Raw genomic sequence first — 10,278 nt, forward strand, 5'->3', positions numbered from 1 at the left:
GAGCTCAGGGTCAACCCGCACACATCTCACCTTTGGGTGACACGGACCCACGCGGACAAGGTTGCCTGAAACAACTTTTATTTCTCTGTTCTGGGGTGCGCACGCCAACACACAGGCTACACGCTGTCCTCGCCCCGGTCAGCGTTAGCACTAATACGTGAAGACACGCACACGCGGTGACCTTGTTTTTTCAACCTTGCCACTAGTATATAAACAATGTTGATGGCATTCGCTTTCAGAACATCACAATAAAAATAAACGCGGCAGTGACAAATTGGATGTCAGTCCAGATAAACGCTGGAAACACATACAGTGTATGAAATGGCTCGAAGGAACTGGTGCTTCGCTGGATTTAAATATGCATTTCAAATGGACATTACAGGGACAGCCACTGTCATTTTATACTATTTATACTTTATAAAGAGCCATATACGGAATGGGTCACATCTGATATTCTAATGGCAAGCACTGGAAATTAGGTGTAGCTTTCTTAACATCACTCATAATGACACAGCCTTCAGCCTGCTGGATCAGATCATTAAAATGTTCCTTCCCACAGAGAAACATTTTCCCTTATTAGAAACCCTTACATATGTACTTGACTGACAGAAACGACTGCTCTTTTTATGCTTAAAGGAACAGAAAGAAATGTAGGATTTGAATTTCAGGTCTAAATTATCCTTCACACATTATTCACATTAGAGGCATTGCGGGGAGCTGTCAGTGACTGTAAGGTGAAGGATCTGCCTTGTGTTAGTCTTTGCATCCCTCCCTATACACGGTAGCAGCTATGGCTGCTACCGTGCAATAACAATTAGCCACTCCTAGAGGAGGACATGTCTTTTCGTTGCCCTGCTTCTCCTTTCAGTGAAAAGGTCAGCGCAGTCGCAGCTGCAGCTGAAACCCAAGGAGGCGGTGGAAGGGAGAGATAACGACCGCGAGGCGATGAGAAATGGAAACTATTTCGAAAAAGAGCGGCAGATAAAAGAGAGAAATGAGTAGATACGCCGGCAAAAAAACTTAGAGGGGGACATGGCGAGACAAATAAAAGAGAGAGATGTTGCTTCACATAAATGCCGCCCTATAAATCTCTGAGTCGTGCTCAGGGATTGAGGCACAGCGCGGGCGAAGATGCCGTTCACACGGAAACAAAAAGTGAAATTAATACTGTCCAATGAAGATGTGGCAGTCACATTCAATCATTTTACACCTTTATGTGTGTCACGGACAATGAAGCATGGCTAAAAAGAGAGAGGGAGGGGGATAAAGGGATAAGGATGAGAGGTAGAGAGGAAAAAAAAAGGAAGAGAGGGAGAGAAACGGAGAGGGAAACAGAAAGGAGACAGTGAAGCAAATGAAGAGAGGTTATTATGGTAAAGAGGTCAAGCTCACAGTAATGCTCTGTCTTGTGGAAAAGAAAACAGGCTTTTTGTGTGTGAATTGTGTACAACAATGTGTGTCAGTGTCACATCTGCACCGTTGGCTGTCTCGCTCTGCGTACGTGCACGTGAGGGATTCATCGTCTGCCACTGCACAACGACATCATCGGAACTTATGGTGTTTATTTGTGTTTTGCTATCAGCCCTAGGCGCTGCTTATATAATCTCAAGGCTTCTTCTTTGGCAACCTGGGGCTCAATCAATAAGGGCTCACAGGAAGTTTAGTAGAGTGTCTCTTTGGTAAATCTGCTTATAATGCGACGGGGAAAGAGGCATAATTCCTGCGCTTCCTTCTGGTGTTTAATTTAGCAAACATCGTGTTGAGCGATAGTACAGGAAGCAGCTTTTTAGTACTTGCATCAAGCTGTATATTTACGAGTGAAACTGTTCTTAATAAATCTGCCCCGGCCAAGTTTATTTTTGGAACCGTTTCAGGTTGCGCGCGTCTACGGCGCAGCGGCGGCGATAAATGCAGAAGAGAGGGCCAAGGCATGCTAAAACGAAAAAAAGAAGAAAAAAAAGCATAGGGCAGAGCAGAAGGGGACAGATAAGAAGAGGGGCGGAGGGAGGGGAGAACGACGAGGGATGAGAAGACGAGACAGGAGTGGATGAGAACTAGTAGATAAGTCCCAGTGTGATCAAAGCCTTCCCCTGACATCAAGAGCAGTCCTTGCCAGCAAGCTGACTGGTTATTGCAAGAAATACACCTACCTTGATATATTTTGCGTGGCTTGAAAAAAAAAAGTCTTTTACATTTATCCAAACCATTCGGACATTTCTGATACACAGTAAGATAGCACGCATGTATAAACATTTACAACAGACAAAAACATGAATGTCTAATGTCTTTCAGGCTGATCTTTATCCAACAACCACTCGTACTACATCACAACATGATTAAAGCAGCCAGACAAACTACCATTGGCTTTCTATTACACACCAGACAACTACTCTACTTATGTCTGAATTGTAGAAAACACTGTAGGCTTTCTTTAGGAGCTAGGAAACACGAGTATTGGAGAGTGCTTCCATTCTGTTGTGAAGCTAAAGATGCCATAGGCAAGGGCTTAAATAATGTAGTGTAAAAAAATACGGTGGGGGCCATTAACGTGGTGATCAGGCTGCTTGTTTTGAGAGAGATTATTATTACAAGGAGGCGCCAGAGCCCGTGCTCGCACCATGACACGAGACGCCACACATCATAACAATTTGTTGTGCAGTGTGCCTCCAAGCTGTATGTTCAGAATGTTCATTATGCAGCTATTTCTGTCCCGTGTGCACTGTGTCATCCAGTTTCATTTTGCACTTTCTTGTTAGTCTAAACACAGGCAAAAGAAACAAAGCGAGCATATTCATGGAGGGATGAAAGACTAATGTTGTTGGAGGTCACAGTTGGATGGCGCTGAGGCCTCCGAGGCACCGGGATGCCACTTTTTACTTAAGCTGTCTATGAGTCTATCATCATATCTATCTGTATGTTTTTTTTTCCAGAGTCCTCTATCTAACCCTGCTCATAATCAGATAAGCTGCATTCGCCTTGTTTGGCCCGTCTCTTAGGCTATGCACGTGTGTTTGCGTGCGTGTATTCAACAGACGCACACACGCACCTGTTTGGAACCAATCTGCCCACCGCTAACGCACACGGAACGACACACTCGCCCCCGTGCACATAATATGCGAGGAGAAATTGCGTGCCCAGACGCACACCGCACCTTGAAGCCAACGCGCTCTGTCCACGGAGTTCACCTTTACAAATGTGTTCCATCAGCAAAATTAACCCGCTTCGATTTACATAACCACGTTAATTATTGTAATCACCTGCAAACACACACTCAAAGCTGCGTGTGTGCTCGTGCGTGCGCTTACCATAGCCGTAAGTTCAGTGGAGATAAATGATAGAGGTGGAGTGATGGAGGTGAACGAGGAAAAGAAAGACGAGCAGAAGGAACAGATTGATGGCCTGAGTCTGACAGCTGATTGAAAATATATCAGAAGTGCTGATGGTCAATTAAACATTTTTCATGTCAAACAAAAGTAAATTAAAGTAATCGCCGTGGGCTATGGGTGATTTTTTATTTTTTTTCCCCTTTGCTTTACTAATGAAACTCTGGATGATTGAAAGATACATTTGAGAGATTAATCAACAACATTTTGTGGCCCAAAAAATGGATTACAGGATGAGAGGTTAAAGACGGCAAGGGCAGGGGCATGAAGGACCACTTCGCTGGCGGCTGTAAAGTGAAAATGAACGTTCGCACACACACACACACACACAGTTAATTATTATCCTGAATAATGAGAAGCTAACGACTCATTAAATCTCTCCTTGACCTGCACGCTGAAGCTAGCCCCTCTTCCTTTCTTTCTCACTGACTCCACCGCACTTCATACAAAACTTGTCAAACCAGAAACCTTTTCAGCTGTGGATTATTAATTGGAATTAACCCCCACCCTCCTTTTAAAATATATATATATATCACTGACCCCAAGTCAGGAGTACTTTTGTACCAAACAGAATGGCCTCGAATTCATAATTTAAATGATCTTTGTCTCGACCTTCATCCCATTTCTCTTCTCTTCATCCCTCCTTCACTGTTTTCCAGTGTCTCTCCCCACTGAATACCATCTACCAAAGCAGAAATGCAGTTAAAATTGGCCATAAAAAAAAAAACAACCTTGCTTTTCTTTCTCTCATGTGCCTGGTGTCATGAGACCGCAAACCACCTGACTGCACCTAACGACTGTCACGGAAAACAAATTACACGGCGTCGCGCAGATCTGCCCTCCCTCACCCGCGCGCACGCAAAAATCTACACCGTGTATACGCTTAACACCTGCAAAATCACGTTGGCCGTACATTTTCTTTTCCCACGAAGGCTTGCGTTTTTTCTGGATGAGAAAGCTTGGGCGATCAAACACACACGCGCTCACACACACACACACACACACACGTTCTGATCAATATCACACCGTATCTGGAGTGATCAATTTTCACTGTGATCGATCGATAGCCCTGTCAACACTGTATTCTGATCGTCGATGGCCCGAATCAATGGAATCACTCATTAATCCTAAATTGACATTGATCCTGATTCCGCCGTTGTTGAAAGTACACCACGGTCTCATCAGCTGGCGTTAAAATCCACCCACTTCTAGTCCCATGTGGAAGAGAAAAGGTCACCCAAACTGAGGAGCCATATTCAGCAGCTCCTGGAGGATAACTGACAAAGCTTTGATATTAAGAACCAACACATTTCAGCTGCAGAGTGCTGCTTCATGTTCCCTGGATGAGAGGCCGTAAAATCAGGCTGGAGTTTTTCTGCTCCACCGCGTGTTTTTCTTTAATTGTTGTTAAATGATGTCCCTGTTGTTTCCAGCCGTTATTTCTGGCCCAGTTTCCTGTCTCCGTGGCAGTTCATGCCTGCACCACATAAATGGCTTCAGTGTGACTTTGCTTATCGAATGATGAGAGCGTTGGCTGCTTGGTTTCTGTGGCCAAACTTTAAAACGTCTTCCAGTTTGCTGACTTTAACTTTAGGGATGCAGGGAATCAGTCCCAGCATGCGTTGGGGCTAAAGGCACGCAAACAACTCACAAGAAAGAGATCGACAGCAGTGCGTGAACTGGAACCAGCACTCTGTAATTTCAAGTGGCATGACGACTGAAGGGTTAATTGAAGCCACATGAGCACAAGAGAAAAAAAAAACATACAAGGCCCATGCTTGAGGCCAAGGAAACTAAACCCAACGTGCTATACTGCACGGGAACTATGTCAACAACACTGAACCACCTGTGCTGGCTCAGTCTTCCTCGCATGCACTGATACGCAGGAAACCATTACCCCACCCGCCTTCTCCTCCCTTATTAAATGCAGACAAATCAGCCACTGTCTTTTTTTTTGCCTCTAGGGGGCAAGTAAAGGGATTAGAGGTCAAAACACTAATTACAGACTCCGTCATTTAATCTGGTCCAGACTAAAGATTAGAGTTATAATCCAATCACGCTGCCATTGGAAATTATAAATCAGTGTAACATCTACCTGTCTTCATAATACTTTTCTGTGTCTAGGGGGAAAAAAAAAAATCCGAGAGAAAGGAGGAGGAAAAAAAAGGAGGCTGACGTTTAAGGAGTTGAGTTATACTGACTCTGCTTTCTGTCGAACCTGTGGACCCAGAGACTGGAGGAAAACAAAATGAAGTAGTGCAGTGGCAGCAGGGAGGACTCAATTCTCCTTCAATGCCCCCCTTCTCTCTGGGAGGTAATGTGAAGGTAACAGAAACCAGTCACAGTGGACATGCTTATCCAGACAGACTAGATTTTTTTTTCCCGTGTGTGTGTGTGTGTGTGTGTGTGTGTGTGGCTGGGGCGTGCCGATTCAATCCTGTGTCCCTGGGGATCCCAACTACCACTCCATCTCTCTGACTGGCCCTCAGACAGAGGGAGGGAGGGAGAGAAAGGAGGGATGGAGAAAGGGAGAGGAATTGGGCAAGAATTAGAAAGAAAAGAAAGAAAGAAGGAAAAAGAAAACCACCAGAGCAGTCGTTACTGCAGCAAAGCCCAATAGCTCCCTCTGTCGTCACCGAGAAACGCTCTAGCACATCTCTCATTCATTCTCTCACTCCTTCATTTTACAACTCCTTCTCCATATTTTTTTCTCTTTTTAACCACCCTTTCCCCTCTGTCAGTGTTTCGAAAAACTAGTTTACCATCTGAATAAGCAGCTGGTACCTAATGAAATATAAATGTAACGATTATAGAGTAATAAATTAATCTCTCTGTCTTGTTTCCTCCCTAGTGAGCTATGTCAGCACCGCGTGCAGCCTTTAAACTGCTTCCAGTCGGCAAGGTTCTTTCCTTTTTCAAAATCCAATTAATGAGAGCATCATTGGACATTTGAAAGTGGCTCAAGGAGAACTGAAATTTTTTAGTTTTATCCATCCCATAATTCTGTCCCACACTGTTTGATTTATCTGTGTTAACTGAAAGGCAATTTCAGATGATACGTTGAAACAGTGAGATCTGCCTAAAGAAAAACCGAGATGTACGTTCACCTCCAAAATCAATGAGAGGTTGCAGCCAAATAACCTCATCTCAGTCTAATTTACATTTTGCATACTCATAAAAAAAAATGCTGGCACAAACAGACCATAGCTTAACTTGAATATAAGGCTTCATCATAGCTTCACTAACTGTAAAGAACAGAGCCGTTTCCACTGCCAGGTCCTCGAACCGCTCTGAAGAGAACCAACAAATCCGACGACATTTCCGCGTCGGGTTCTGTGCAATTTCTTGGCTGAACATCAGTGAAAAATCGGATACCTCAACCACCCGGCTTTCATCTGTCATCCAAGCCAGGTTTCTGTATGAGGCTCAACCCTAAATAGCTCAGAGATGTGCCGCTACCGGGGAAATCTGTGCATCTGTCCTGCTTTTAAAGTATACAATCACTCTCCCAGACGTGGAGCCACACTTTTTGCAGGAACTGTTCACTCCTGCGACAACTGAGTGGAGACGGGCAGTTTCTTGTTGCAGGTCTCGTTTCGGCTCAGACAGCAGTGGCTCTCATAAAAAAGACGGAATACACCGCTGATAGAAGTCACGCTGCCCCCCTCCTCCTCCTCCTCATATCCTGATAGGAGTCATGCTCTTTTCCTCTCAGCTCTCCCTCTCCGATCGTCTGCCCTGTTGTTTCTCTTCTCCTCTCTGCGCCTCGTCTCCTCATTTACCACCCCGCTCCTCTCTCTCCTTCTCTCTACCCTTACGGGATTATTATGTGACTGAAATATTGCACCTAGAAGAACGAATTAGTGAATAAAGCTAACATCCAAGGGCACAAGTGACGATACTGTGGTGCTATTTACCAAAATGAAACTGCTGTGAGGAGCCTCTGATATTGAGCTCTGTCATGAAGGGAAGCAATAACTCAAACCTTGAAAAAAATAGGGACATTCTTTTCTTATGATGTCTCTTTTAAGTGGCCACAGTGTCAACACGCAGAACCAAACAAAAAAACGAAAAGAAAGGGGAATTTTGTTTTTCTTCTTTGCACTGTTGACTGGTCTGTAGGCTAATTGGCAGAGTGCAAGAGGGCAAAAATAAACAGTGCAGCTTTGTCTGAAAAAGGAGCCACATAATAGGGAAATGTGGGTGAAAACCACAACAGCAGTCTTACGACACTGATAACTAACACAGGGTCGGGGGGAAAAAATGCTTTTGCCTGTCAGGGTGTAACACAACCAGACTCTTTCTCTTTCTTCTTTCTTTTTCTTTCTTTTTAACAAACTAGAATCTCCGATGGATGTTTCTGTGCATTGTTTTATCCACTGTCGGCTGCAAACTCAATTTCTTTTTTCTTTTTCTTTTTTTTCTTTTTTTTTTTTTTTTAGTTTAAGACATCAGAATGAAACAGCCTGCAACCCAGCTGAGCCTGGCTGGTAAGAACCCCCCTCGAATAAAATACAGCAGCAGCAAATGATTTTCTCAATGGCTCCCACAAGAGTACAGAGGGAACGGGTAGAGAAGGAGAGAGGACAGGGAGAGTGGCAAAAAGAGGGGTAAGATTAAATGCAAAAGAGACACTTCATAGAGCAACAGTGTGGGAGAAAGAAGGGAAGGGAGGTGGAAAGAGGGGGGGGATTATTGCCTGCTTGAGAGCAGCAATCTTGAGCTGCGCTATGAATACCAAAGACCATACAGCCCTACAGTCAACGCCTCTCCGTCTCTGCTGCCCCATTGAAAACGCAGCGGAATTGCAGATGCTCAAATTATACACAGATATCTCACTTACTCCACGCTGAAAACGGCTCCACAGCCGCTCCGCGCTCCATCCATTCGTAATTATTGGTGTCAGACCAGCACATACGCACACACACACACACACACACACACACACACGCCCGCGCGCACACACAGATCCAACCAGTGAGGAAACGTTAGAAATGATCTAACGTGGCCCTACAGGGGACGATAAGGCAAACTCTCGGACTAATTGAGTGCAGAATGGGCCTGAATGAGCCTACGGGCAGAGGATCTGTATGCAATTTTTTTTGTGCAATTCCACCAGCTCTGGCGCACAGCGAAAGGGCAGAGGCGCAGCACTGGTTAAAGTGTTTAAACGTACTGAATGCTAAACCGTATGGACTCTTTAGGGATTCATTTTATGAAATCTTAACCCCCACAGAGCAGCAATGAACCCCGCAAAACTAAAAAGAAGTTCTGACTGATCCTTTAACATATTAAGTACACGCGGATAAGAAGTTGATGAGAACGTTCTCTCGGATAAATAGGCCTTCGTGCCAACTAGATCCGCACATTTAAAGGGAATAACTGTTTGTTTTAGTAACATGTGCAACCGAAGTGACCGAGTGCATCATTTTCTGTGCCGAATGACGGGATGTGGCCGTGAAACGTGCGCTCGCAGCAAGCCTCTGTGTCGCTTGCGATCCAGAGAAAAAGTTGTGCGTCGCCGTTACGCGGAGCCACCGGGATACGGCGAAAGGAAAGACACATCGTGATAATCCGCGATGCACGGCCAGGCACGCGCGCGCACACACACACACTGATGCGTTCGCAGACGCGCACTCACGCCAAATAAGTGCATGTTTGCGGACACGAGCTGCGCCAGAAACTTGAAAAAAAAATTGACTGTGTTGCTTTAAAACCGCAAAAATCCAACGGTCATCCAGTGGTCCAGAGGAGAGAGCCTGCACTCAGCGCAACGCATACACCCGAATCTTACCACGGCCAATGCGCAACGGGTCTGTGTTTTTTTTTTTGTTTTTTTTTTTTTGTTCTTGTTGTAACGCATTCCTACTGAAACACAAGGAATTCTCCTCTCACAGTGACACGTTTCTAATGCAGAGTATCCATAAAACAACCCCGTGTTTGAATTAATCCAGAGTCTGACCAGAATCTCCTCGGCATCCCGGGAACCTAAACATTTTACTTAGCGGTCCATCAACTGTTTTACGCTTTGCAGAAAGAGACGCACGGACAGGGCGCAAAGAGAAACACTGGGGAAAAGGGGATAAACTAGGTGGATGTGACCGTGTTGACGCAACAAAGGCAAAATCCCAATCTTAAAACTCAAGCGGGTTCTTACCGTGGAAGTGAGAGACTCCGTGCGCAGCCCGTCTCTCCAAGGAAATCCCCCCAATATATACAAGCCAGTAGAAAACGTCCACTTCTCTCCAGTAGAAGGTAAGAAGCTATTGCTTCTTTTGCCAGATGTCCAACACATCCACTGGTTTAAAGCCCAGTTTGTATTTCTGTTTGCGTGCGCTTGGAGAAGATGGGTTAAAAAAAAATCACAGCCAAGTCGGTTTCCTCTTGGAGCACAGAGGTAAAAGAAAAAAAAAATGAATAAAAAAAATACCAAATCAACCAAGATGAATTGAAAAATAAATGATACACAGAGGTGGTTCCGAGACTGAAGTGATAAAGAGGAGTGGAAGTGGTGGCGAGGAGGTGGGTGTCAGCAAAGAATAGAGGGGAAATCACCGTAGCATCCCTCCCTCCTTTCGGGTTTCAAATCCCGTACAGTCTGCGCCGTTTATCCGTCCTCCCTCCAAGAGCCTCGGAAGCGGTGTGAGGGAAACTGAACGGGGCAGCGGCAACGAGAGGGAGGGAGGGAGGGAGGGAGAGAGAGAGAGAGAGAGAGAGAGAGAGATGTCGCTGCCGATGGAGGGCGTTGGAAACTAGACTAATCTCTCTCCTCTCACTTTCTCTCGGTATTCTGCCTTGCTACAGTAATCATATAGTCATTTTTAGCATGATAGCGAAATGCCCCACAACATGCAAATAAGGGCACTGAGAACTTATATCACCCCCAGTTCGTTCA

The 10,278-nt window shown here is 45.0% G+C and overlaps 1 protein-coding gene across 2 annotated transcripts in view; it reads right to left on the minus strand.

Annotated features, from left to right (window-relative positions):
• Positions 1 to 10,038, minus strand: part of cdh11 (cadherin 11, type 2, OB-cadherin (osteoblast)) — a 70,886-nt gene extending 60,848 nt beyond the window's left edge. For both annotated transcript variants that reach the window (XM_047602117.1, XM_047602116.1), the window contains exon 1: positions 9,541 to 10,038. The gene's annotated coding sequence lies outside the window, so the exon portion shown is untranslated. The remainder of the gene's footprint in view (positions 1 to 9,540) is intronic.
• Between the last annotated feature and the right edge of the window lie 240 nt (positions 10,039 to 10,278).

This window comes from Mugil cephalus, chromosome 13, assembly GCF_022458985.1.
Source record: "Mugil cephalus isolate CIBA_MC_2020 chromosome 13, CIBA_Mcephalus_1.1, whole genome shotgun sequence".
In the NCBI taxonomy this organism is placed as follows: Eukaryota; Metazoa; Chordata; class Actinopteri; order Mugiliformes; family Mugilidae; genus Mugil; species Mugil cephalus.